The sequence below is a fragment of the Panthera onca genome, chromosome A1 (assembly GCF_046562875.1).
Source record: "Panthera onca isolate mPanOnc1 chromosome A1, mPanOnc1 haplotype 2, whole genome shotgun sequence".
Taxonomy (NCBI): domain Eukaryota; kingdom Metazoa; phylum Chordata; class Mammalia; order Carnivora; family Felidae; genus Panthera; species Panthera onca.
The window spans coordinates 223,848,373-223,874,813 of NC_138339.1; the positions used below are offsets into that span (position 1 = coordinate 223,848,373).

General features: G+C 38.8%; 1 long non-coding RNA gene across 1 annotated transcript; it reads left to right on the top strand.

The window, feature by feature from the left end:
- The first annotated feature begins 1,979 nt into the window (after positions 1–1,979).
- LOC132680300 (uncharacterized) lies at positions 1,980–22,019 on the top strand. Its single transcript, XR_009610620.1, has 2 exons — positions 1,980–2,159; positions 21,719–22,019. It is a non-coding gene; the product is annotated as an uncharacterized LOC132680300 (long non-coding RNA).
- Positions 22,020–26,441: the final 4,422 nt, after the last annotated feature.

Genomic DNA, 26,441 nt, shown 5'->3' on the forward strand with positions numbered 1-26,441 from the left:
GTAAAGTATGAAAAAGTAAATAATCAGTTCATAAAGCACATGCATGATTATTTTCTCTCATACATGATAATGTCGATGTTGTTCTCATTGCTTTTTTTATTCTTCAAGACATTATAAGAAAGTATAAAACTAAGTTTCTTAGATGGCTTCCATGATTTGTCATCTTTTTTAGCAATTTAATTGAGGTGTTTCTGATCGATTCAGATTAAAGAAGAAAGAAAACAGAGTTGATTATTCTTCAACTGGCAGGACATCATTGTAGAAGACAAAAGACAAAATATAAGTAGATTTAAATGTATGCTAATATGTAATTATTCACTAATCTTTTTCCTAATTGGTAACAAGGCATAATGGCTAAGTTAGTGATTATTTTCTGAAAAAAACCCTTTTAATACTTCTTAGAAAATAGGGAATCATGGCTTATAGCCTCTGGCTTCAGTTTAATGTCTATCTGTGACCAAATTAGAGAATATGAAGTTCATGAATTCCTTTTCCTCACTGCTGTGACTAAGATGACAGCTTCTGGAACTAGACAACTAGCTGCAAAGTCTTGTCTCTAGCATACTGTTTTTCTAAACCCACTAGCACTCATGTGAAACCTATCTAAGAGTAATGTTTTTAAGCATGTAAAATAAAATTTATGGGATTACAAAAGGAATCAACTATAAAGACACAGAGATACAAAAGCTTTTTCGAAATGTATTCTATTACATTGCATGTGCTTCCTGAGTACATTATGTAACAACGCAGTGCACTTAAACACATGCGGGATAAAATTAATTTTATTTATTGATGCACAATTTGCATATAAAACGCATAGATTTTAAGTATGAAGTTCAGTTAGTTTTGATAAATATATACATTTGCGAAACCAGAACCTCATGAAGATATTAAATAGCTTAGCCTTTGCTATTGTAAATTGGAATTATATAGTATGCTCTCTTTTGTTCCTGTCTTCTTTTGTTCGGTATAATGATTAATACTTGCTATCAGCATATTGCTGGGTAGTATTCCATTGCACAGATATACATGATTTGTCTACCTATTTTCACTGTTGTTTATGAGCAATTGGGTTGCTTCTAGTTTTTTGGCTATTACAAATAAAGCTTCTGGGTGCCCGGGTGGCTCAGTCAGTTAAGTGCCTGACCCTTGATTTCAGCTCAGGTCATGATCTCCAGATTGTGAGATTGATCCCCAGGTCAGTCTGAGTGAGAAGCCTATTTAAGATTCTTTCCTTTCCTCTCTCTCTGCCCCTCCCCTGTCTGTACACTCTCTGTCTTTCTCAAAAATAAATAAATAAAAAAGAAAGAAATATAAATAAATAAACCTTAAAGTTTAAAAAACCAATCAAACAAGGCTTCTATGAACATTTTTGTATGCATCACCTTGGTCACATGTATTTTACAGATCCTGAGTAAATTTCTAGTGGTAGAATTGCTGGGTAGATATAGGGAACTTAAAGGAAACTGCTTAAGAGATTTCCAAAGTGGTATTGCCATTTTACAATCCCATCAGCAAGTATGAACTGCAAATTATTTCTTCCCCCTGTGAACACTTGACATCGTCATTAAAAAAACTTATCCATTGTAGTAGTTGTAGAGTGGTAACTTATGGTGGTTTTAATTTGCATTTCCAAGATATCTCGTGAGTATTTCATGTGCTTGTTGTCCAATTGCATATCTACTTTAGTGAAATGGCTATTCAAATCTTTTGCCTATTTCCTTATTGTGTTATTAAGGTCCAATTTTTTTTCTTATGGTTTTTTAGCTGGTTTAAGAAACCTTTGCCTAATCCAAAGTCATGAACATGTTCTCCTGTATTTCCTCTTAGGAGCCTAATAGCTTTAGCTTTTGCATTTAGGCTCAAAGCAATTTTTGTGGGTGGTTTAAAGCTAAGGTTGAGGTTAATGCTTTTTCATAGAGGTATCAAAGTGTTCTCGAACACCTGCTGAAAACAAAACAAATTAAGGGGGAAACAATAACCACCCTCTTCCCCATTCTATTACCTTGGCGACATGGCTGAAGACCAATTGAATGTGTATGTGTAGGTCTACTTAGGGACTCTCTGTCCTGTGCTTCTGTGCTCTGTGTCTATCACTTTGTCAAGTGCCACACTGCCTTTATTACTGGAGCTTTAGACTAATTCCAAAATCAGATGGTGTAAGTACTCCAGCTTTTTAAATTATTTTTCAAGATTGTGTTGGCTGGTTCAGATGTTGTGGATGTCAGTGTAAATTTTTACATTAGCTTGGAAATTTCAACAAATATCTCACTGGAATCTTAACTGGGGTCGTATAGTCTTAACAGGAGTGTGGGGAGGAATGGCACCTTGTTAATATTGAATCTTCCAATCCATGAACACAGTGTCTCTCTCCACCTTTTAAAGTTTCTCCCAAAAATATTTTAAAGTTTTCTGTATAGAGATCTTTACATTTTTGCTGCATTTATTCTCAGATATTATTTTGAAATATTTATTTTATTATTTAAATTTTAAGTGCAGTTGTTTGTTGTCAGCAAATAAATATTCAGCTGGTCTTTGAATATTGATCCCATACACTGTGATTTAGCTAAATTTACTGATTAGATCTTGTAGGATGTATTTTTGTAAATTCCTTGGGAGTTTTTATAAACACCATGTTCTTTATAAATAAATCTAGTTTTACTTCTTCCTTTATGATTTGTATGCCTTTTTTTCTTTCTTTCATTCATTTTTTTCTTTTTTCTTGTATTTTTCTTTTTTTCTATTTTTTTTTTTAACATTTCTTCATTTTTGACACAGAGCGTGAGAGGGGAGGGGCAGAGAGAGAGGGAGACACAGAATCCGAAGCAGGCTCCAGGCTCTGAGCTGTCAGCACAGAGCCCCATGCAGGACTCAAACCCAGCAACCGCGAGATCATGACCTGAACCGAAGTTGGTCGCTCAACCCACTGAGTCACCCAGGTGCCCCCTTCTAACAAATTTTTAAATTGTACTTGCCAGGGTATCCCATAACATGGTAAATAAAAGTGCTGATGCTGAACATTCTCACCTTGTTCCCAATTTTAGGGGAAAAACATTCAATATTTCACCATTGATTTTGATATCAGTTATACAGATTTTGCAAATACATTTCATTAGATTGAGATAATTCCCTTCTCTTCCTATTTAAAAATAATTATATTGCTGAAGTTTCCTTCTCTTTCTAGTTTGTGGAGATTTTTTTTTTTTCCCTGAATGAATATTGCGTTTTCTGCCTCCATTGAGACAATCATATGGTTTTTCTCTTTTATTTTATTGATGTGGTGAATTATGCTAATTTTCTAATGTTGAATCAGCCTCTCATTCCCGGGAAAACCTCTGCTTGGTCATGGGGCTTACATTTTGTGCAATTCAATTTTCTAACATTTTGTTGATGATATTTGAGTTCTTGTTCATAAAGTAAATTGGTTAGATATTTCTTTTCTTATAAAGTACTTGTGAGGTTTTGGTGTCAGGGTTATTCTTGCACCCGTAAAACAAGTTGAGAAGTTAATATGCACTTTAAACATTGAGGTAGTTTTGACAAAGCCACATGCATGTCGTATTGGCCATTCAATTCATTTTTGTTTAGTGTTTACATGGTTACATGTGATGAAAATCCCAGTTTTGGGGGCATCTGGGTGGCTCAGTCGGTTAAGCATCTGACTTCAGTTCAGGTCATGATCTCATGGCCCATGGGTTCAAGCCCGCATTGGGCTCTGCACTGACAGCTCGGAGCCTGGAGCTTGCTTCAGATTCTGTGTCTCCCTCCATCTCTGCCCCTCCCCCGCTTGTACTTTGTCTCTCTTTCTCTCAAAAATTAAAAAATTTAAAACAAAAGAAAATCCCAATTTTCAAAGGCATGTAAATAAATTCTTATTTGTTCAATATAATCCAAATACCTCTTCCTGTAGTCTAGAGTAAATGAATTTTTTATTAGGAAATTATGTGTTTTTTAATAATAAAGATATATTTGAAATTTGAGATATGATAACCTGTCTAAAAATATGTCTTGCACTCACTGCCTTTGAATATCTGAACCGTAATCTGTGAGCTTTCTAAAAAGAATAATTCTAGATTGATAAGAGACTAGCCAGTGAGAGGATCTATAACCGAGCAAATTTGGGGACCCTGCTGCCACTGGACCCAGCTCACCTTCCATTCCATCACCTGCCTTGTTCAAGTGGGCTGGGAGCTAGCATTTTAAGTGTTCTAACTGATATAGTCCCATAGTAAATATATATTTAGACTTCTTTCATCCAGAATGGAAGTTTCGGAGCCTGGGGATAAATACAGGATGTCGGTAATAAAGGATGGATATGGCAGATATTAAATAAATACAAATATATTACGTAGTATAAGGGTAAACATTATCGTAGCTGGCCAATTTGAATTTTTAAACAGAGACAGTTATCCTTTAGAGATTTATATTACTTGATGGAAAATGTACAGTTTTCATGAGTACCCTTTGTATCAACTGTGTAGGGTTTATGCAAAAACAAAAACAAAAACAAAAACAAAAACAAAAACAAAAAACACCAGAAGTTAAAATTTTTAGAAAACAGGACTAAAAGAAGGAGGGAAATGATTGTGTGACTTAATCTTTCATATGCAATCACTTTATTCTTTCATTGATACAATACACCCTCTTTGAAAACCTGCTATGTTCAGTTTCTGTGCTGGTATTATTAAAACACCCACCCCTACCTCCTCTATGCTCAAACACAAATAGAAACAAAAACAAGAATCTCTTTATTTTAGGTTCTTGTCAAAAAAAGCACTTGAGCAATCTCACTACCTCACTTCCTATACATCCAGAATAAGAGCTATGAAAGTTTTATAAAAGTTTTCTACATTACGTCATAAAAGTTATAAAAGTTTTCTACATTACGTCAAATGTAGAAATTCTACTAACTTTTGATTTGTTAATATAATTGTATTTGATAGAGCATATATACTGATTGAAAATATTTACAGTTCTACTCTTTCAGATCCCTAAAAAATCAGGACTCTAAAAATCATGTGAAAATTAGGGGTTCCTGGGTGGCTCAGTCGCTTAGGCGTCAATCTCGGCTCAGGTCACGTTCTCATGGTTTGTGGTTCGAACCCACGTCGGGCTCTGTGCTGACAGCTCAGAGCCTGGAGCCTGCTTCCAATCTGTGTCTCCCTCTCTCTGGCCCTCCCCCGCTCATGCTCTGTCTCACTCTCTCTCTCTCAAAAATGAGTAAACATTAAAAAAAATTTAAAAACAGTATGTGAAAATTATATATTGAACATGTGTTTGCAACATTTTTCTAGAATGAAAACCATGACGTATTAGATAATATTCTTGGGCTTAAAAATTACTATTAGTTAGAGATTCAAAATATACACACTGCTTTTTAAATGATGGACTAGTTATCCTAGTCTGACATTACAAAGATTCTCTTTGTCCCTTCTTCCTGGATTGCCTCCTTCTTTTCGGCTCACATTTACTTGTGAAATTATTTCCATCACTCAGATTGAGAAAATGACTGTCACTCCAAACAGCATTCTGGCATGTTCTATCAGAAGTTGCTGCCTCCAAAAAAGCATTTTGAGACAATATGAACATTAAGTGCTCCGTCTGCCTTTTTTTTGTGTGTACACCTTCAATCTCACTTTTTTCCAGTCCCTAATCCCAGCCCGTAAATGTTCTCAGAGCCCTTTTGTTCTTAAAAAAAAAAACAATTATCCTTAAAATTTTCCCAGAGCATGCTGTTTTCTCCTTCTCCTCCTCTCCCACTTACTCTACAAAGTCTTTAAGGTGGGTGCCAGATACTTCTTGCTTTCATTCCCTCTACCCTCATTCATTCTTGGAAAAGTGTATGAATTTTGTTCTAGCTTTTCTGTTGGAACCCTTCTCTTGAAGTGCAACAATGATCTATGTTATTTGTGACTTCTCAGTCACACAGGACGGAAGCTCTATTCACCTTAGAAACTATATTCACTTTATAGGTGACAGAAGCTCTATGCACCTTTCTTAAAAAATATGCTTGCAAACGTGAAGGGTCCATCAGGGTTAAAATGTGGTCCCTGTCAGGAAATCTTTCTTTATTCTGTGGCAGGGTGACCCTTGGCATATCACAATTTACAACATCTTTGCAACTTTCAAATCCCAGAGAAGGAAAAAGTCACATTCCTGACGGCAATATTTCAAACTTCTTCATTATTATATTTTTAAGGTGATCTGTGACCATTGATCTTTGACGTTACTGTTGTAATTGTTTGGGGCACCACAAACCACCCCTACATAAGACAGTGAACCTGCTCGATCAATCTGTGTGTTCTGACTGCTCCACCAACCATTCCCTTATCTCCTTCCCTCTCCTCAGGCCTCTCTATTCCCTGAGACACAACAGTATTGACATTAGGCCGATGAATAACCCTACAATGACTTCAAAGTGTTCGTGTGAAAGGAAGAGTCACGTATTTCTCACTTTAACTCAAAAGCTAGACATGATTGAGCTTAGTGAGGAAGGCACTTCAAAAGCTAAGATAGGCCAAAAGCTAGGCCTCTTGTTCCAGACAGGTAACTGAGTTGTGAATGCAGAGGCAAAGCTCTTGAAGAAAATTCCAGTCTTTTAGGGGGCCTGCGTCTCCGGTCCCTACTTCTTTCCCTGGCTCTAATGCTCCTAATCTGTTTGAACCCTGAATTTTGTTGACTTTATCATCCCACTCACTTGGGTGAGACAGAAAGGCTAGAGGGAGCTGAAGAGTCAAGAATTCTCTTCTGTCAACAAGAATAAGGCTGTGGCAAAGTGTTTTCCCCTAAAGAGTAGATGTTTGTTATGGAGAAGTTTCTAGGAGTATATCTCACAATGGTTTCCTTCTTCTCCCTCAGAGATAGGCAGAGACCTCTGGAGGGTAGATCTTCACCATGAAAATCTGGTGAGATTTCTAAACATAAACCCCATACAAATGTAGGGGATCCCTAGGACTGTGTCCTCCAGAAGTTTCTTGCTGCCAAGCTAGTCTATACCTAGTTTCCAGCAATTCATCAAAATTACCAGTTAAGTGTATCCATCATTGTGTGGCTCCAGCAGCTTTTGAATTAGTAGATCTCATGTATGACTCTTGATAGACTCTTGGGATGTCTATCCCTCTAGAACTTTCTTAGGGGGGGGAATTTTTCTTGCAACCTGAGTTCTCAGATGGGTCCAAAAAAATAGGTGACTTTCAGTTTGCTTAGCTTTATTTATTTATTTTTTTTATTGCAAAGATGGGAGTGAAGGTGTTTAAGTTCTTCACATATCAGAGCAGAAACTGGAAGGCTGCAATTTACTTATGGACTTTTTCATAATCAAAGCAGGAAAAAGAAACTCAAATTCTTTTGTAGATTGTATATGTTTATGATATATCATTAATGGAGGCCTTGTCTTACATTGTTTGTATCTCCAATACCTGGAGTAGTAATTGACCCATATTTTGATGATTCGTATATTAGAGTTGACTATATAATCTAGATAATGAGTTGCTTAGTTCCTGTTGACCCCTCACAGTAAGCGTTTTCTTTTATTAAGAGAGACAAACCGCTTTCCTAGAAATGAAACTAGGGAAAAGGTTGCTCATCAAAAGATAATTGAGTAACATAATGGATGGCAAGTTGAATTACCACTTTGTACCTATTTTTGAAATACACATTTAGGAGACATTTCTTAAATCCATAGAGTTTGCAAAGTAAAGCTGCATGATAAATTTTTATTCAGTCGATACTATTTCTATAGAACTGATGTAATCTGTATGTATTGCTTTCTGTAACTGCTAACATGTGTAAAAAGAAAATGCTGGAAAACTTCAAGTGGATGAACAGGTATCAGCATCACCTGGATGTCTTGTTCAGGAACACATTCTCAAACCTAATTTTCAGACTAGGATTCAGTGAAATTAGGAGGAGCGAGACAACCTGCTTTTTTATTTAAGAAGCACTCCATAAGGAGCTGATACGGGTCACCTACTCTTTTAATATGGTGCCCCGGAGAAAGGCATTGTTCCACGGTCGCACGTATTGCCTCATGTGGTTTTTAGACAGAAGCTGGAGTCAATTAATAATTGAATTTTGTGTGGGGCGCCTGGGTGACTCAGGTGGTTAAGCGTCCAACTTGGGCTCAGGTCATGATCTCCAGGTTTGTGAGTTCGAGCCCTGCCTTAGGCTCTGTGCTGACAGCTCCGAGCCTGGATCCTGCTTCAGATGCTGTGTCTCCCTCTCTCTCTGTGCCTCCCCTGCTCACTCTCTCCCTCTCTCTCTCTCAAAAATAAAAATTAAAAAAAAATTGAATTTTGTGGCAGTAGTCTGAATTTCCAGTATTTTATACTGTTGATTATGTTATCATGATTCTAAGACAAGCTGCATGGGAGGCAGAACAATCATCTTATGATGAGCACAGAAGGGGCCCCATGCGTGTGGAGTTGGAATACCTTCCCTTTCTGGAGGGAGGTGGGTTACAAAGGTGCTTGACATAGTCAAGACACTTGTTTCCCTTTAAAATTTACCTTACATTTGTGCTTAAACACAAGTAAGAATTCATTTAGCATATTTAATATCTGTACTATATTATATATTTCCTGAGAGAAATGACTTTGTCCTGAAACAACATAAGGGTAAATGTTACTCTTGCCTTTACCGGAAATTACTTTGCTTATGGGCTGAATGAAGTAAGAAAGAATGGAAATGCAGGCATATGAGGGAATTCATTACCATAAATTCAAGTCTCATAGAGAATTGATGTTATAAAGCTTGAGTGAAATAAGGAAAATTTCTTTTGTAGGGAACAGGTTTCTGGGAACTGGTGTGTTTTAGTCGGAAAGAAACCTGGGATTTAGAACCACTTGGTCACACATTTAAATCTTGGCTCCGATAATTAGGACATTAGCTGTTTACCCTCTTGTGTCTTAATATCTTTGCGTTTCATCTTTTCATTGTTAAATAGATAATAATAACATAGCTTACAGGGTCAATGTGAGGATCAATATTTTTGTTAACAAAGAAGAAAGAGGAGAAAGGGAATGGAAGGATTTATTTTCTTCTCCATCATTTATTTCTCTGCTTCTTTTCTTGTATACTAATCTTTTCTGTTTTTTATTTGAAAACAAAATTATAATTGTATAAAAAATTTAATTATTGTGTCAACTGTCTACTAATCAACTTCTACAACTGAAGTTAGAATGCTGGTTTTCTTTTCAGAAGAGAAATTCCAAATTTCAAAATCTAAGATTTTTGGGGGGGTCACCCTCCCTCTTCTCCCCAATAACCAATTATCCCCTTGGAAACAATATGGTCACCACTGAGAATGCATGGACTGGAGGGACTAGAACAGGACATTTAAAAGTCCTAAGGAACAGAACAAAGGAGTCTCTTCCTGTCTCTCTACCTGGTCTCTCATTCCTACTTTTTTTCAGCAGAAGGATTTTTCTTCCTGTCTCTGAACATGAACCTTCTCTTTTACACTGGTTCCTTGGCCCCAGTCTCAGATATACATCACCTCATAGTCCAGGTTTTTAAGAGACAGGTCCAGGTCCAAATTTCTAGGAAATAAAATTCAGAGGCCCAGGATTTGTCCAGTGTTTTTCTCTGATTCCATCAATTGTGGACACAAATGTGGATGTGTTCATGTCATTCTCAGCCCAAGTGGTTAGGGGAGTGAAATGTCTCTAAAGGAGGCTTGAGTAAGTTCTGTAGGGACAAAAAAGTTTTCCCTTCTTTTCTTCTAGGTTCTTTGGCTTGTTTAATAATGAAGTTGATATAAGACATGTTAACAGGAGAAAAACAAACACAATTTAATAACATGTATACCTTTTGTATGTGGGGTGACCTGATAAGATGGGGGCTGGTGGCTTGGGCAGTGAAAGAATTCACCTAAGACAGAACAAAGGAGACAGACATTTATTGATTACACCGTAAGGGAGCAGCAGACAGGACAGCAAGGAAAGACTGTCTCTGGTAGGGGGACTGTAGTTAAGGGGGAGGAAGAGAAGGAATGAGAATGTCTGGAACTTTCCTTTTGGGTACCTTGTGCCTGGGTGTAAGTAACCCTTTGCTCAGGTATGGCTTATGGGTATTTCAAAGTCAGTTGCCTAATAGGCCTGTTTCTATTCAGCCAGGGGGTCACTGTGGCCCTTGTACCTTACACAGGTTTCCACTGCTCAAGCTGGTTGCTTAAAAGCAGCCTCTACACTGTCTACATGGGAGAGACTTAAGAAAATTGAGTATCTTCCCCAGTGTCTGAAGCTATCATCTTAATTACCATCTTCAGTGAAAGACATATTAAGACGTTAAGGGGGAGAAGTCAGTTATGGGAGGTTAACAACAAAAAAAGCATGGTTAAAAGGGTAAGGTTGTTGTGCAGATTGAAGTTGCCTTCTCCGTTGATAAGAGTTTCTGGAAATGTGTGGTCATCCCCCTCTTTCTGGTACAGCCAGGAACACACACTTGCAAATGGAGATTTCCCTTACACGTGTAAATGTCTCCTTCAAGAAGGCAACTTTGACTTGGTTTTCAGAGCTTGTTTTGTGTTTGCAGTTACTTAAAAATAATCAGCCAAAAATATTCCTTATACCAGAGAGGCATGCTTTGGGGTGGCAAATTCTGCTCCCCTATAGTTCTTTAAGAAGTGAATTATGGGGGCAGAGAGGGAATGTTTTTCATTTCCAGCAAGTAGTCAAAGCATAGTACCTGAGTTCAGACTGTGGAAAGTTCGGATATGGGAGTTTTTATCTTTTGGGATTTGGACATCCATTTCAGTGTTTCAGCCCAGTGTAGGGGCAGGAAAATTTTCCTTTCTTCCCTTTTCGGTTCTTTGGTGGGTCTAATAACTAAATTGACCTAAGAGAGATTAACGGGAGAAAAACAACTTGAATTACCTATGTGCGGGCGACCTGTAAAATGTTAAGAGCATCCAAGTAACTGAAGCTTGCATGACCTTCTGAGCTAAGGAAAAGGTTGGGGATCTGGAGATACAAAGGGGAGGGGTGTTATTTGCAAGAAGGTAAGAGGAGATATTTGGAAAACAGAATTTGCCCCGTTATGCAGAAATGTTCCTTAGGTAAAAAGGAATCTCTGGTAATAACAGTCTTCCTGGTACAGGCCCCCTTTCTGATGTAAATTTAGGCAGTTGAGGGGGAGTTCAAGAGATTTTCTTGAACAAGCCGATTTTGATTACTTTTAGCTTAAAATAATCTTTATGCCAAAGTGGTGTATTTTGGGGAGACTTGCTTTGGACCCCTTCACTAGACATGATGAAAGCAGGATTTTAGTAAAATAAATCTAGTCATGACATAAACAATTAAGTGGAGATAGGAGATTCTGGATAAATGTAGATGAGTAAGGAAGCTATTGGACTCGTTAGGAAGAAAGTAATCACTTTAATTAGGAAGGTGGCAAGTTATAGTAGAAATAGCTCAAGGTTTGGTGTCAGCTCTAACAATTCAACTTACTCATCTGTAAAATGAATACAATCATACCTAATTTGCAGGATTATTTTTGGAAGATTAATCATAATGTAGGAAAAATACCTGGGCTATGTGGAGAACAGACTAGGAATTCATTCTATACATAGAATATTTCTCTTGCCCTCTCCCTCATGCTCACTCTGTCTTACTTTGTCACTATCTCTGTTTCTAAAAAAAAATTTTTAACATTTATTTATTTTTGAGAGATGGGGAGAGACAGAGCATGAATGGGGGAGAAGCAGAAAGAAAGGGAGACACCGAATCGGAAGTAGGCTCCAGGCTCTGAGCTGTCAGCACACAGCCTATCACTATCTCTGTTTCTAAGCATCGTTTTCTCTTTCCTTAGCATACAATTTGGGCTGAACATAATAACTCTTTATAATTTGAGAAAGGTCTGTATTTCTCTAAGACAAACTGACATGTCCTTCCCAGCTGTCACTTTTCCCTTTTCATTGCATGCATTCATGTTTAGGTGCAGGAAGAAAAGTCCTTGATTAGTCCTACTGATTTAGAAGACCAGGCACCATGGTTTCCATCAATAATAAGGAGAGAGATCATCACTTGGCTTCATTGCTGTCTCACCTGGGAAAATTCGAGAAGTCACTGATTGGATAGTTACACCAAAATCAAAGATCCAAGTCTATATGTGCTACAGGTACACATGTCACTGTCTATAGGACTGCCCTATTCAGGTCTCAGCTTGCATTTGGGGAAAATGTGTCAAACTTTATGAAGATGTTTGTTTGGTCCTCCGCTTAATCCCCAGAGGCCACATCCTGGCACTTTCAAAAAATCTCTAGCCTTATAACCACATTAACACATTAAAAGTGTTTTGTTTTAATGTTGCAGGAGAGGATACTGCTAGCTCAAACAATGATTTGTGGGAGATTCATAGCTAAGCAGCTGGCTAGTCATAAAAAAAGTAGCACCAGTCCCAAGGAATAATAATAATATAATACAATGGCCTTAATAATTAATATCGTTATCATAATATGGCCTTTATAAAGAGGCCTGTCATGTATGCCATGCACTTTTGAGTGAACAACTGTGCAAAGTTGTATACTTTCATCCTGAGGAGAACATTTCATTATAAAGAGGCCACAAATGTTGCTGCCTGATGGGCTCAGATTCTAAGTGCAAGTGAAATACTAGAATAGCTGTAGATTTTTTTTCATGAATCATTTTTCAAGATGTCACATGCGGAGTATGCCTGCTACAGACTGAATGTCTGTGTCCCCTTCCAAATTTATATGTTGAAACCTAATATGTGTGACGGTATTTGAAGGTGGGGCCTTTGGGAGATGGTGAGGTCATGAGCGTGAAGCCCTCACGAACAGGATTCGTGTCCTCGTAAAAGAGACCTCGGAGAGTTCTCTAGCACCTTCTGCCATGTGAGGACACGCTGAGAAGTTGACCACCTATGGCCCGGGAAGCGGCCTCTCTACAGACACTGAATCTGTCAGGGCCGTGATCTTCGACTTCCCAGACTCCAAAACCGTGGACTAACATAATGCCATTCTGAAATGCCACCCCCTACTAATCAATGACTGTCAGGAACAATTCCAGTGTGATGGTTTGAGCAGTTGGCAGGACACGTAAATGACTGCAGCAACACTATTTGCTCTCCACACTTGAAACGCAAGCTTTGAGGGCATTTTTGAGAAAAAAAAAATCACACTGGAGGTTCATTCTGCCAACGTTCATATGTACTAGCTCCCAGGAAACATACTGAAATATGGTAATGACTGCCAGTGTTTTAAGTGAATAAGTAGACTTTTAACTTCTGGGTTAGATTTTTAAAGAATGACCACAAAGTATTTACTACTTCTCCTATTCAACGAGTGGAATCTGTTTCCTCAACTCTTAGATCGAGAATGACCCCATAGTTTCTTTTTATATTCTTATAACTTTTATTTTCATTTTTCCTGTTGTTTGGGTTGCTGCATCTTTCCCTAAAAAAGTAAACAAAACAACTAGATGTTATCCTTTTTATGATTTTTTTTTTGAATTTTGTGGAAGAGAAGAGTAAGGCCTGTTTCCTTTCTATTTCTAAAATCTTCCCCATCACTTATGAGATGCTTGTAGAATTTTCCCATCACCTTTGATGTTAAAAATCTGCTTCCACCGTGAGTTTTAATTCATCTATTCCATTCTTAATTTTTATTGATATTTCTTTTACTCATCAAGCACATTTTCTTTTTTTCCAGCTGCTATCCAATTCCCTTTTGATTCTGTTCTTGTCTTCCTATTTCATCCACAAGTTGTCTCATAGATTTAGTTTTCTTCCATTTAAAACAAATAATAATTAGAGACTTTGAAAAATATTATATATTTTCCGCACTGAATTTGGACATTTAATTTGCAAAGTTCCAACCTCTTATGTAACAAAATAACTTTTTAAGTCTCATAGTATGCTTTATTCTTTCAACAATTAGTTCAAAAGTTCAGTAGTTATTTTGTAACACTGTGCTAATTGGTTGTGATAAATTGGTGAAAGCAACATAATCTATTTACTAAAACTTGTATAGGGAGTGGACTCTCCAACACACTCTTTACCAGTAGATAAAGTGAATATTTTTACTGTGATTGTCATAGGTAATAGAGATTGTCTCTCTCTCATAGAGAGAGAGAGAGTATTACTTGATTTCTGTTTGAATATTTTTCTTAGATCTGAAATCAGAAGGATGATTATGTGCCCATCCCTTAAAAAACATTGTGGTGTCCAGTATTACTCTATTTAGCTAGCACCGTTCAACAAGTCTGTTTCTAAGAAAGAACCACATCTATATCTGGTCAGGTATTCCAGGCGTCAGACACCAGGACAGAGTTGCAAGTTCAAGAGATTTATTAGGGTTAATCACTGTGTAAGACAATGGGAAGAGGAAGCAGAAGTTGGCAATGAAAGCCTTCGGAAGGCAATGCAAGTTGAACACCTGTGAAAATAAGGGAGCAGGAGGAAGGACAGGGTAAAGAGGACCTCACACTGCAGTGTAGCTCTGAGAAAGTCTCAACTAATCCAGTGGGAACCCAGATGAAAAGACTCTCTTCCTGCCTGGGGCAGAAAAGCTAAACTCTAGAACCTCCTCTGCTGTATCATTGTCTAAGAGCTTCCCAGGAAGACCATAGCCCCTGCTCAAATGCTATGATGGATCTCAAAGTCACTGCAGCTGAAGATGGTTAGTTAAATGCACTCCTTCTGGTAGGTTCCCTCTTGAATAAAGATCTGAGGTGTGCATTTACATGGCTGCATTTACAGTTTACTCCTTGCACTATGCAGATCTACTTCTCCATATGTGGAAACAACTCTTCCATGGTTTCTGTCAGCTTCTCTTTCTGAAGAAATACTTGAAAGAGGGAAGTTTGTGGGATTAACAGTAGTCCCTACTGCTTTAGTTAGTCTGGTAGCTTACAACTGGTACTTACTATCTCCTTCCTCCTCTATCCTTTTGTTATCTTAAACCATGTCCTTTATAGGCCTTGATGGCTTATCCAGTGGTATGACCCAAGCTTTCTTTCTCAAGAGGCTAATATACTGGTAACCACACCACTCTCAGGTCAGTATAGTTGCATTTGTCCATTGAAAGTCACATGTAGGCACGGGATTACCAAAGAACCACGTTGCTCCCTTCTGTTTTGTGACAGTAGTCTTGCTGATCAGCATCAATTATCCCTGCCAGATGGTGACTGTTATTCTAGTCTACTGTTTCCTAGACCCAAGAAGATCAAAATGACCAGGGCCTACAGTATAGTCTCAGCTGAGTACTTCCTACCACTTTTGGGGAGCAAGACCTCTAACCCTGCAAAGTCCAGTGTTGGAAAAATAGAAAACTCAATGTCTCTTGGGTCATGACGAGAAGTGGATAAAGGGCCACTATTACATTCATCGTTGGTTCCTACATTCATGTGTTCTTCTTAATGGGGGCATAGTGCCTTACAGAGGTTACTGATTCATGATTATACTGCAGCCTGGAGTATAACACCTAAATTTTTTCCATATGGTCTCTCCAAGCTGTAACTTCATCTATATTTTAGCAAACCATTCTTATGCTAACAGTCTGGAATCTTCTTAACGTGCTGGTGTTGTATATAATAACATTCTTATACCCTCTTCACAGTGAAGTAGGTCCTCTGGTTAGATGCTCTATTGAGTCAGCTTTTATGCCAATGTATCAGGCACTGAATAAGACTCTGGGTAGTTATGTTTGCTTTCTATAATCATACTTGGAATATATTTTCCCTTCTTGTTTGAATGAACCAAGGGCCCTTCCAGTCTGGAAGGGATGTAATGTAGTCAGCTTGTCATTAAGTAACTGGTTGGTCTCTTGAGGACCAGTGGTCTATCACTGGTATATTGCACGTTCAGAGGCAAGAATAACTAGAATGGGCTTAGGAAATCTATTCTGCTTGGCCTATGTATAGCCTCCAACTCTCATCAAGACCACTTCAATCATGTGTCCTTTATACCCATTGTAGTGTGGCTGATGATGAAGGCCACGTGATGTCAACTTACAAAAGCACTTTGTCTATTTGGTGGTTTAGTGCCTCTATAATGGTAGATACTTTGTGGTAGACATTAACATGTGATAGAAAAATATTCACAGTTGATGCCCACCTCTGTTAATCTGAACGGATGCCTCTACTTCAGATCTTCTTGTCTCTCATTCTCCAGTCATTTTCCTTTTAGGTCTCTGACCAGCTGTCACTGTCCATGAGTCTGTATAGATTATCACCTCAGGCCACTTCTCTCTCCACCCAATGTGATCAAAACAAAATGGACTAGATGCCTTACTTGAAGTCCCATCCACTGGGAAGATTTTCCCTCACTACTCTCGTTCAAAGCCACCCCTACATGTAATTGTAGTGCAGTCACTATCCATTTTCAGCTGTGTCTACATACCAAGCTCATTCGTTGTAAAGCAAGATTGGCATGATTATTTATCTTCAAGGAAAAATTAGGGTGAGCTTGTCTAACCATGGTCGGTGATATGTGGGTCTGGGCTACCTACTCATATATCTTAGTCACGTACTCTGATGCGGCTTGGATTCGATCACATATGGGCCATTTCCATCTTATGATGGACTACTGCCAGGTGTGCCCAACTTTATGACTTATTGGTCTGATAGAACTCAGTCCAAAATGTGATACATTGTCACCTGCTGCCTTTTAGTTAAGGGTCACACCCATACTAGAGTCTAATAGCATGTCAGGATCTGTTTCTTGAATAGTGCATACATTTCTGCTATAGAAGGTATGTCCTTGCTTCAGAACATCAAGGATCTTGTGATGATTCTTCTACTAGGGCTTGAAATAACTCCATACTGCAATTTTTCTCCAATATAACCTTTATAATGTTAGAGGGACTATGGCTTGTATGGTCAGAGATAGAGACAGACAGCTTGTATCACAGCTTGGACCTGCTTCTGGGCCATTTCTTGCTCTAGGTCCCACTCAAAGCTAATAGTCTTTCATGCTCCTGATATATGGGCTGGAATAAGCCCATATTCCTATCACAGAAAGTGTAACTTCCAAAACCCATGAAACCCAAACAGATTTAGCAGTATTGGTCTTGCTTCTCTTTTTCTTTCTTTTTTTTTGGGGGGGGGGGCGGGGGTGGGTAGGGTGGGATATTCAATAAAAGATACGAGGTGCAACAATATGTCTTTCACTTTGTGATTAACATAATCCCGGAACATATTTTCTGGGATTGCCCCTGACCACTGGACACCCAAAAGCTTTACCAAATAGCAGGTTCTGGAATCTTCATGGAGTTTATTTCTCACTCTTTGGAGTACATGTGTCTTATTAAGGCCTCCAATTATGCCTTTGCTTCTCTATCAAGATGTCATTGATGCAGTGCATCAAGCCCAATGTTCTTTGGGCTTGTCCAGACCACCAAGTTCCCTTTAGACTGTATTATGACAGAGGACAACACAGTTAACATATATAAAGCAAATAAATATTGCTATCAGTTTCATAAAGCAAAGTATTTGTCTTTCCTGATGGGGATAGAAAAGGACACATTTACCAAATCAGGAGCTACATGCCATGTGTCTGCTATTCTAAGTAATCTGTTGTAGTATACTCTTCATATCAGAATATTATATCAGATCTCTTATTAGGATAGTCTCATGACCTACCTGAGACCATACAATTTGGCAGCTTTAATCAAGGCTGCTACTTGGTTGAGCTTGTGTTAATCTTACAACCACTCTCAGGGACCCGCTTGGTTTCTTTAGGGGCCAGGCTGGCAGGTTAAATGAAGATATGCAAGGGATCTTCCTCCTTGCAAACTTTAGATCTCTAAAGGTAACCCTAATCTCCACTAACTTTCCTTGAATGTGTTATTGGGAGAGGTCACTGAGAGAACTTGACCACTAGTTGACCAGCAAGTTGGACCTGGCAACTGGAGGTTCCTCACCACCTTTCTTGTCCTTGGAAGGTGCATTCTGCTTGACTTACTTATTCCCAAAAGCTGCACCAAAGACAGCCTTGAGATAGTGATGTGGTGTTGAAACCATCTGGCTAGTGTAGAGATCTACTTATCTTGCAGCTGCCCAAGACAATCCTCACAGGTAAATTCCCTTGCTTATTAAAACTGCTACTTACCAGTCTGGAATGACTGGTGTCTTTCTTGAGTCTCTTCCTGCCCTCTGCATGGGAACTGGTTTCAAATAACACCCAGGATCTTCATGAGGTTACAAACTAATAGTGATATCTTGGCTAAGGTGGAGGGAATAGTGATTTATTTTCAGAAGTTTTAGTTTGGCCTTCCCCAAAGTGATAGTTCTTTTTATTTTATTTTATTTTTTAAATTTTTTTAATGTTTATTTTTGAGACAGAGAGAGACAGAGCGTGAGTGGGGGAGGGACAGAGAGAGGGGGAGACACAGAATTAGAAGCAGGCTCCAGGCTCTGAGCTGTCAGCACAGACTCACAACTCACAAACCGTGAGATCATGACCTGAGCCGAAGTCGGTCGCTCAACTGACGGAGCCACCCAGGTGCCCCTTATTTTATTGTTTTTAAGTTTACTTATTTATTTTGAGAAAGACAAAGACAGTGCAAGTGGGGGGAGGGGCAGAGAGAGAGGGAGAGAGAGAGAATCCCAAGAAGGCTCCACACTGCCATTGCAGACCCTGACGCAGGGCTCGATCCCATGAAACCGTGAGATCATGACCTGAGCCAAAACCAAGAGTTGGATGCTTCACCGCCTGAGCCGCTCAGGCACCCCCTCCACCCCGAGTGTGATTGTTCTTAAAACACAGGCCAAAGCCCTAATGAAGGTGTTACTCTAGGTAGAGTGGCTTCTCCGACTGAGTAAGCTCAGGATTCCACTTATTTTTTTATTTTTTAAAAAGAATTTTTTTTATTTTAAGTAATCCCTACAGCCAACATAGGGCTCAAGCTTTCAACCCTGAGATCAAGAGTTGCGTGCTCTACTGCCTGAGCCAGCCAGGTGTCCCAGGACACCGTTTATTATCTGCCCCTCAAATGCTTCCACTTAACAGGGGTGTCATCATGATATTTGATATCTTTTGTTATCAACTTAAATAATGTGCCCAACAACAGTGGAAATATCTGGGTTAGTAATTTTCCAAGTGCATTCCGCAGTTTGTGAAAACCTTATGCTCCTAGTAATACAAAAATGTTACTTGCCTAGACGATGGTTGGGCTTCTGAATGCTGGCTTCTTTTAGAATGGAATGCAAGAGTAATGGACACTGAGTAAGTAAACAAGAACATATGCTTTGCTTTCTGTCCTTTATGTACATGTATAGGGATGATATTGGCAATTTCTGGGGAGTAATATTTAAATTTTTTTCTATGTATGTTGCAAAAATTTTTAAGCTTCTGTTGATATACTCACACATAAAAAACGGTGTTGTATCTGAAGATTTTGTTAAGAAGAACACTGATTTTTGTGTACCTGAAATTCCAGAAAGCATTAGAGCTGTATGATGAGAGTACCAGTCAAAAACAATCTCTTCTTCCCCTTACCAGTAGATCATTTCAACCTCTAAACCCAAAGGACCCAGAAGGCAGCCTGGGATGGGAGACAGAAGAGCTACGTGTAAAGGGAAAAGAGAAAAGCTTACCATATGCCTCTTCCCAATGCAGCTTCCAGCTTCCAATTGAAATAAAATCTGACGAGAAGGAAGGGGAAATTTAATCTCGATAAAATATCTAGTTTGACTATTTCATTAGACTCGATGTACAGTTGCTAAAGTGAGACTTTTATGAGATTAAGTGATTAGGAGAGATTTATTAAGCAAAAGTGGCCTAAATAGCCATGTGATCCACCTGAGAAGTCAACCAAAGGGTGTGGAAGAAATGCCAGATTTAATCAGGCACCAGAGAGAAAAGAGTAGAGTTTAGTTTTTTGCTGCCACACTATGAAGTCACACTCTTTTAGCACAATAGTTAGATTTGTGGAAGTGTAAGAATCACAAATGAACCTAGATAGTGAAGCAATTTACAAAGAATAAAAAAAAAGCTTACTTCTAAATATGTCAAGTTTGAGATACACGTAAGTCATTTAAATGAAGGTATAACACAGTGAATTAATTACGTGGGGTTAGAGCTCCGAAAAGAGGTCACTGTTGGAGATCTTAATTTGAAAGTCAGCACGAGTAGTATTAAAGTCATGGAGGTGGATAAGTGCAGTTAGGCCAAGAGTGAAGACCTGAGACAAGCGGACTTGGAACAAGGCAATGAAACTTCTTACATTTGGAGATCAGAGAGAAGAAAGGAAGCTAACTTGAGTTACTGAGCGGAGGTATTCAGAGAAGTAATGGGAGAATGACCAAAGAAGTCAAGAGAAGGCAGGAAAATATTGGCAAACATGTCAAATGTTGCTAAGAAGTTGAGAAGGGAGGGGCACCTGGGTGGCTCAGTCAGTTAAGTGTCCAACTCTTGATTTGGGCTCAGGTTATGATCTCAAGATTTGTGAGTTTGAGCCCTGAGTCAGGCTTTGCACTGGCCATGTGGAGACTGGCCGGTCTCCCTCTGTGTTTGTCCCTCTCCTACTCACGCACCCACAGGCACGTTCTCTCTCTCTCTCTCACACACACACAATAAATAAATAAACATTAAAAAAAAAAAAGAGGTCAGGAAAGGATTTGTAAGTGACTTGCTGAAGAGCATGATGAAGGTCATCGGTGAAGCTAATCAGGGATGTTTAAGTAGAATGGCGGGATCAGGATTTGTATCACAGACCATCAAAAAGCAAGCGCTATGTGGGAAAAGGAAGAGAAAAGAACACAGTGTGCAGCCGATTCAAAAAGTTCTCCTGTGAAGAGGGGTGGAGAGATTTGGAAATAACTACAAAGGTATATGGGCTTGTGAAATTTGCTTAAGGAAGGGATATCTTGTAGCGTGTTTGAATGATGATGGAAGGGACCAAGTAAAGAGGGACGGTTTAAAGAAGCAAGACAAGAAGGTTCAGCTCTCAGTAGATCTGGAGAGGGCATGTGTTTATGGGATCAAGGATACATGCGGGGAGAATTCCTTTTGATAGAAGGAATACAAAGGCAAATATAATTAATGAAACGAAAGTGATCCCGGTTTGCAGGATCCAGCATATAGACAAATAATTTGTTCAAAAAATAGTTTTAGTGTTATATTCCTTCGGTTGGATGGGGACTCAATTGTTGTAAAGACACCAATAACATAACAGTCACATAAAAAAGTTGAGATGGATGTGCTCATGAACTAGAAATGAAGAAATCGAAAAATCTATCATTACACTGTGACTTCAATGTTTTACGTCTCTACTTCTTCATCTAAACAGCAGGTGTCCTTCAGTATTTTCTGAGCATCTGCTGTAAGCCCAGTCCTGGGTTATAGCTAGATATTTATTTTGGTTAACCTACAACTGACAGAATTCATAAAGCAGAGCTATTAATCTATTTTATAGATGAAAAAAATGAAATAAAGAGACAATAAGTTACCTGAGGCTCTGGGGCTAAAAAGAAGGCCAACAGGGACTAAAAATTTATGTTTTCATGATTGTAATTCCCCTTATACATTACAGGAATGTTGAAAAATATAAATATATTGTAATCAGTAAAATACCTTGTACTATTCTCAGTATAAAGTCCCAGTATGTGTTTAGAATGGTTTTTTAAAATATGCCAATAGCAGAGCTATCGTGTATGTCTTGAAAATTTATGTAATGAGTCGGGAGTAAAAAAAAAAATCATCTGCAAATATTCGGTATTTTTCACAGAATTTGCATTGATTTTTCCTTATTTTCCAGAGCCATCCCTCGCCCTAGTCACAGCCATCTGGTTTCCTTCTACATCTTGCTATCTCAGTAAAGCTAAAGGAACAAGCTGATCTGCTGGGAGCAAATCAATTTCTCATTATCCTTAATGTGTGAAGATGAGACTACTGACAGTGATCACAGTCTTTGTCTACGGATAGGGTTGAAAACTTGTGTTTACATAACAGAAAATGTTTTCATATAGAAGAGCCGGAATAGGCATACATGGCTGTGGGATGCTGTGTCTTAACGTGGAAGCTAATTCCTCTCAACAAATAAACTTAGCATTTCTCAACGTTGAGGGCTAAGAGGCCTCTTTCTGAGAATGTGGAAGAATTCGAAAGAGGTGTGCATCTATCAAGTACTTCAGAGTGCTTGAAAGAATCTGTCTGGCAGAATTTAGAGGTAAGAAGATCAAAGCGAGGAGGGCCAGTGAAAAAATGAGATAAGGTTCCTATTCTCATGAAATACACATTCTAGTAGAGGAATACATAATGCAAACAAATAAAAACATGAAAAGACTCCAGTGGTAAGTCCCATGCGAAGAGTTAACATAGGGTACTGTGTTGAATATGACTGATGACTACCTTATTTCGGTGGTTGAGAAAGGCTTCTCTGAGGAGGTAACATTTAGGAAAGAACGCACTTGCAGGGATACCCCACATGCATACAAAATAGGTAGAAGGATGCTTCGGGAAGAGGAAAGAACCAATACAAAATCCTATTTTTTTCAATTTTTTTAACGTTTTTATTTATTTTTGAGACAGGGAGAGACAGAGCATGAACAGGGGAGGGTCAGAGAGAGGGAGACACAGAATCTGAAACAGACTCTAGGCTCTGAGCTGTCAGCAGAGAGCCCGACGCGGGGCTCGAACTCACGGACCGCGAGATCATGACCTGGGCCGAAGTCGGCCGCTTAACCGACTGAGCCACCCAGGTGCCCCAAACCAATACAAAATCCTGAACCCATTTTGGAACTGGCAATGATAGCAGAGCTAAGTGAAAGTGCCCATAGCTTGCAGATTCTGGGTAGCTGCCGTGAGATGAAGTTAGAAAGGTTGGCAGAGACCAGATCTCATGGGGCTCTGAAGGCCAGAGTAAGTCGTCCAGTTTTTACTCTCATGTGTGTAACAAGCCTATTGGACAGTTCTGAGTAGGGGAAGAAAGTAATCCGATTTAATCTGGGAGATACACGGAGGACGGGTTACTGGGAAGTTGAAATATAAGCAAAAAAGAATCTATAGTAGCCTTATACGCTCACCCGTCATATAGCGGAGCTTTATGTAAATTTGTACATAATTTTTTAAGGTTATACTGCTAAGGAAAAAACATGGTTGAAAAATCATAATTTTGTTCTATATCACCATCATAAAAATAATTGCAAAAATATTTCTTACTCCACCCAAATACATCCTGCTATGTAGTCTCATCAGTTTCTAAGTGGTTCCCCTGCATCAGATACGTGAATATTTGCTGAGTTGGTCTGTGGTACTCATACTTTTATTATTATTACTCTTAATGTCTCCAATTCACTCTGTTTCTTAGATGCATTATAAATTTCCATGTGTCCCTTTGCCGGAGGCTGTTAATGTTTTTAGTGATATAATTTTAAGAATGTTGGCTTTATTTCTATTCATCTCTGTGCAGTGCATACTCCATAGCCTCAGGAACTTGTGCCCAGCTGTAAAAAGGTGTAGGTTATTACATTTTTGTAATTCACAGTGAGACACTTCTATTTTACAAGCATGTCTACCAGAAATGTCTTTGTTTAAGACACATGGACACCTGGAGACTTGAAAACCATAACAAATCTGGAAACAGGAGCCAGAAAAAATTATGCTGGGGATATCGTCTGAGTTACATAATAATGGTAAGAAATGAAAGATATTCTAAGACTGTTCTTTTCTGTTTGTCCTTGGCAATCAGCACACTATTATTGTCGATCATAATAACAAGCTAATATTTCCTGCGTGCTCATTCCTATATACTGGCTGAATATACTGGATACTGGTTTTACAATCATCTTATTTAATTTTTCCAATGATGAGCTTCTAACCACTACTCTAATCCCTATGCGCCAAACATGTGCTGCGTACGTTAGGATATTGAGTTAATACAGGAAGTCGTTAGTCTTCATCAGCTCATACTCCGTGAAGCAGGTAATTCCATTGCAGTATGCAAATATTCTAACAGCTCTCCATAGCAGGAACCTGGGTTTGAATTTAGCGTGTTGCCGCTGTAGAGTGAGGTGGCCTAGTGTGTGTTCGCCATCCAGCCTCGTGAGTTAGATGTGAGCCTTATAGAGAGATAGGTTGTAGGAAGAAGGAAAAACCTCTGCATTAACAAGGGACTTAATGAGACACGGGAAACAAGAAGAGAGGCTTTTGAGGTCAAAGGAGAAGGATCACTGAATACACAAAAGCCCTTGGCAGCCACCAAGCTACAGGCTGCTACTGAGAATTGGAGGAGATATCTCTCGAAAGGCTTAGTATGAGGCAGCAGAACTGTCCTTGTGACACCTTTTCCCCATTTTTCAATAGCAAATTGGGGAAGAGAGGGAGCACAGTGAGTCATCCATTGATTTTATGGGGAAGGCAGTGTTTGTGGTTAGAATGGTCAGAAACTTTCTCTTTGCTCCCTTTGGAAAGGCGAAAGGAGGGCAAAAAGAAAAGGGATGTTTAGCATCCTCACAGTAATTCCCCTCCCCCTCCCAAGCCAAGTGAACGCAGGAAGATTCCAGTTAATCATTTATAGATCTGGGAGGTCTCTCTGAAAATCTGCAGGTTAACTCTGGAACAGAGGTCCTTATAGGAGTGACAACAAATCCAGGAAGATGATGGAGGTGAAAGCAGAAAATCCAGTAACATTTAATTGGAGAATGTGATGTCTAAGGTGTCTTTAACATGGAAAGGTGTCCAGGTGATAAAAGTAGAGGCCATTTCTGGCAGCAAGAACAACTTAACTTCACGTAGTCCAGAATAGGAAAGAGGATACGCAGCCAAGTTAGAGGTGAAGTATGGAAAGTGTTAACATTATGACAAGACTTACATGCCATGCCCCAAATTTTGAATTTTATCATGTAGAATAGTGTCACTACAGATTTACTTCTTTGTGATCCTTCTGGCAGAAGTTTATAGTAGAAACTATTAACCTGGGTGTGAGAACTGCTAGGAGGATGAAGGATGGAATTCATGGATATATGATTATTTAAAGTTGTATGTGAAATGCCCCGCGTACATGTCTATCTTCGTACTGTAGACAAAATGTTCTTTATTCTCATTGGAGAAAAAGCTCTGGGTTTCCAATAAATGTCAAGACCCAGTGGATTAAGGGAAATACATTAGGAGTCAAGGAGAGCACTTAGGTGGTTGTCACTATAATGCAAGAAACAAATGATCAGGATCTAAACCAAACAAATGACAACACGGTAACACTTTTTTGGGGGCAGGGAGACAGACTTGGGAAGGAAGCAGGTAAAGGATATCAATGTTGACATGCTGAATTTGAGATTACTGTGAGCCTTGCAATCAGATTTGCAGTAAGCACTTGGATATATCCCTTGGGAGTCTTTTAGAGGGAACTGGGTTGGAAAAAATATATTTTGGATTCATGGGAATACAGTTGCATTTGAATTGAAGTTGAATCCATGAAATTGGTGTGCAAAAGCTAAGTGGTATAAGTTATCTGGTATTATATCCTGAGGTGTTTTGTTTCCCCAAGTCCATTTGTCCTTCTACTTCCCCCTTAACTGTGGGTCATACTCCAGGGCCGCATTCTTTCTCTTCTTTTCCTTCTCTGTCCCGAAGATTCTTGTTTTTGTTTTAGGTGTCAACGTAAGACTTATTTCCTTTACTAATGTTCCATTCTCTCAAAGTAGCCTGAAGAAAGCGAGTTGTATTTTTTAGAGTGCCTTGGGATTTATTTCTTAACTTCTTACTTTGACAATGGCTTTAAGATTTTTACTTGCTTTTACGGTTGGCATGTGAAACTGAGCATGAATTTCTCTAAATACCCATCCTTCAGAGATGTGGGAGATGGTTTAGTTACCTCAGAGAGCTAATCTGCAGGAAATTGTTTGCCACAGTTTTGAACATCTATGAATAAGTTCTGTTAGCACACATAGTACAGATTTCTTATTTCTTGTTTATTATTGCACACTGAGAACATCAAACTCCTACCGAGGATGGATTTAAACAAAGGACGTGAAGGAAAAGCATATGCATGTTTCCTTAGACTATTGAAACGAGAAGTTCCAAGACAAAATAAATACGGATAACATTGAAATTTGACAGTAATGACTTGGGAAAATATTTTGAACATTTAAAAGGATATATAAACTTGATTTTTACCACTCTTTCATCCTTTGGCAGTAAAATTGGGTGGTCTATAAAATGTTTGCTTGGGGCAATAGCTTGAAACATCAATTTCTAGGTCCCACTTTTCCTCCCTTGGGACCATTTCCCACCCAGATCACATAGGACAAAGACACAAGCATTACCAGTGAGGAGTCTGATTGGGGATCTTCCTAAGAGTGATGAAATTCGAGTTGGTAGATCTAGGATGTCTCTTTCTACCCTCAAGCTATTAGCAAAAGTCCTTTTCTTCTTTCTTAATTGTCCTTCTTTGTATCTTTCTTTTTTTAATGTTTATTTTTGAGAGAGAAAGAAAGAGAGAGAGAGAGAGAGACAGAGCATGAGCATGAGCAGGAGCAGGAGCA